The sequence below is a fragment of the Arachis ipaensis genome, chromosome B03 (assembly GCF_000816755.2).
Source record: "Arachis ipaensis cultivar K30076 chromosome B03, Araip1.1, whole genome shotgun sequence".
Taxonomy (NCBI): domain Eukaryota; kingdom Viridiplantae; phylum Streptophyta; class Magnoliopsida; order Fabales; family Fabaceae; genus Arachis; species Arachis ipaensis.
Genome location: NC_029787.2, coordinates 33,688,781 through 33,692,200, shown reverse-complemented (window position 1 = coordinate 33,692,200; position 3,420 = coordinate 33,688,781). Strand labels below are relative to the sequence as shown.

General features: G+C 37.5%; 1 long non-coding RNA gene across 1 annotated transcript; it reads right to left on the bottom strand.

The window, feature by feature from the left end:
• Window positions 495-3,323, bottom strand: LOC110270094. The gene is made up of 2 exons (XR_002359156.1): window positions 3,136-3,323; window positions 495-640 (listed from the first exon to the last, which is right to left on the bottom strand). It is a non-coding gene; the product is annotated as an uncharacterized LOC110270094 (long non-coding RNA).

The window sequence follows — 3,420 nt, the reverse complement described above, 5'->3', positions numbered from 1 at the left end:
AAAACTCGTATATCGCCTATGATAACCCATTAGTGCTTTCATATACATAATTCACTAGCAGTAAGCCGGCCAAACTTAATACCAGGAATTATGCAATGCAAGACTAACAGCGTTAATCAATAGACCGTCATGTGCATAAAGCTCTAATTCTCGTTATTCGACAAGACCTAATACATGACGAGCGCTCAGAGTATGCATTTGAAGCAAAGTTAGTCCATTCCTCAGGCTCTACAGGAAGGACTGCTCTGATACCATAATGTAACATCCTAACTACCAAAGATCACGCTTCCGGCTGCGCAACTCTGATAGCTCGGACATTACGACAACACTTATACTACTTAATACTAAAATACGAGCCTGTTTAAAACTTTAAACTTCAATGCCGCTCTCAAAAATACTTTTGGCTACACAACGTACATCCATACATACCATACAACTTAAAGAGACTCATAAAGAGTACATCCATATATATATACATACATATATATAAATAATATTACAAACAGTATCCAATACAAATCCTATCCCTCTTACAGAATATATCGAAATAAAGGCGAGGGTACAAAAATAATAATCTAAAGTAATACAAAGCATCTCAATAACAAATAAATAAACTCTTCGTGACTTCTGCGCCCATATCCTAAAAGGGAAAAAATTAGGGGGTGAGAACATCATCCTCGAAAGGGTTCTCAGTAGAGGGTTTTTGGGAATTACTGTAATAGGATACGTGAAGATAACCACACCAGTGATTAATAACAGTCTTATACCTCTTTTTCAAAAACAACGGTTTACAATAAAAGTAAGGTCAGAAATCTCTTCTAAAAGAGGAACCATACAATTCTCAAAAACTCAAAAGCCTTTTAAAAGGTTTATCATACTGAGCCAAAATAGCCTTTTATATTTTTCCAAACCAAAAACACCAAACCGAAACTAATCATCGGTCCATCTCAATTCAACCACGGCCCTAGGCCCAAACAATCCAATCCAACAACCAATCACCACAAACCAACAGAGTCCCAGATGCAAACATAGATAGGAAGTTTAAGTACAAACAAACAGTTATTGTAAGTAGGACAATTAGCAATTAATCACATAGGCAAACCAAGTATAATATGCACACCCAAACAATGTCACATAGATGCATATGATGCATGTCTGTCCCTAGTGGCTGATGATATCATTTGTCGGTTATAGAGCCAACCCGACAAGTCCTGGTAGCTAACCATTGGACTATCCCTCTGTCATGTCTCCCCAACTCAAGTTATACTCAATATAAACTTGATCATAATCATGATCCATATCCATCACCCTCACTGGTGAATATTTATGGGGGTGAGATCATCCGGGGCTTTCACAGTGCCCGGCCACCCTGACAACATAGGGTCAAAAGAGCTTCGAGACTCAACCTGAAGCACGTGGTGGCTAGCCACTGCTCTCTCCCAGGAAAATTCTTATCTCCGATAGTGGAAGTGCAATATCACAAATTATCAATATCTCAGCATATATGCCTTCGTTCTCAGCCATGGATCAACATCCATCTCAGCCATCCGGCTCACGGTTCAATCCAAAACCAGCCAATATTCATAATCATACACAGCCATTCCGGCTCATGGTTCAATCCAGAACCAGCCAATATTCTTAATCATACACAGCCATTCCGGCTCACAACAAAACAGCACTTCCACATTCAACATCATCAATTCATAAAATTGGCATTTGAGCCATAAATCACTTTTCTCAAATCATTTCACTTTGAAATCAAGTTTTAACTCTTTTCAGCCTTGGCTTTAAAGATCTCAATTCTCAAATCATCTTAGGCTCATAAACCACTTTTACTCAAGGTAAATTCCCCTTTGAAAACAATGCCACTCTCGGCATCCTCTTTCCAAAACTTCCATAACCATGGCAAGTTAAAGATTTATTTTGAAATATTCAAAATCATCCATACAACAATGGAATTTTATAACAAAAGTTTCTCGGCAGAGTCTCAAGTCTTTAGGGGAGAATAGCATAACTCACTTCGCCAAATTCATTTAAAATCATTAAAACCTTGGCTTCCCGATTTGAGTAATAAAATAGGATCTAAGCCAAACCGAGTCACGTAATCATTTACTTCTTTCAAAGCCATTTTCTTTACTAAGGAAAAACCAGCTTCAACCCCCATGATAAATTCTAAAGCGTTTCAACTGCTTAAAATTGGTTTAGTCTTGCAAAAATTCAGAATTCGAAGAGTACTTAAAACCTTTCTCAAAACATTTCAAAATGAAACTTGTCAATAGACATTTAGGTTCTTTCAAATTCATTGAAACTCTTCTAATTGAAACCCTCAAGTCAAATTCAAAGGCAATACCCTTGTCACATTTAAAACAACTTTAAAACATAATTTTCATCTAAATAACTTTCTCCTGAAAGAGATATAATGCCTTTCTTAAAAAGCAAGACTAAATCACAATTTCCTCTTTAATAACTCATTTCAAAAGCATGAATCATCCTTTTCTTGATAATTCAAATAGAATAGTAGAAGTCTTTAACTCATCATTTTTCCAGATAATATTTCAATAAAGACTCGGATTTTATAGAAATTTTGGCAGCACCTCCCCTAAAACTTGGACTTTGCCACCCAGTTCGGGTCCTAACTAAACCGTTCCTCAATCCCTTTCAACAGTCCAGAATCCAAAAATCAATTCAAAATCACGCTAAATCCAACGGTCGCCTCAGTGGCATATCTCAAGGAAACCATTTCAAAATCAATTCAATATCAACCGATTTAACTCATTTCCAAAGCTTTAATGAAACGGCTCAGTAACAAATCATTTGTCCAAAACCAAGTCAATTAAAGTAAACCAGGCTGAATTCAAAAGTGCATTCGACTTTTTAAATCATCAAAATAATTAACTCAAATCAAATCAATCCTCAACGGATTAAACTCAGATTTCAAATCTTTAAAGAATCAACTTCAAACATTACATTTCACAAAGCCGCACAATAATTCAGCCAAACAAACATCCATAATCATTTGAGACAATCAAATAATACATAAGGCAGATACAATCACCAAATACACAATATCTCACATCAGTATCCATATGTAATAATTCCAATACATAAAACATAGTTTTTGGAAAGCACCCATACCTCAAAACGTAAATCCATAACCCCAACGCCTCATAAGTTCTTTCTTCCTCAACTCGAAATCACCGGCAACCAAAACCTCGGCTCCAAGTCACTTTCGCAACAGCCTCAACAACTCGAAACGAAGAAAGGGCGGCTGAACCAAAACAGCGACGGCCTCTGAACCAATTCGACGACAGCCCGGCAGCCACCTCAAGTGGCAGCCGCAACCGAACTCCGGCAATGGTGCCGGCAAAGTTTTCCGACGATGGCAGCGGGGTTTTCCGGTGGCAGAGGCAATTTTGCCCC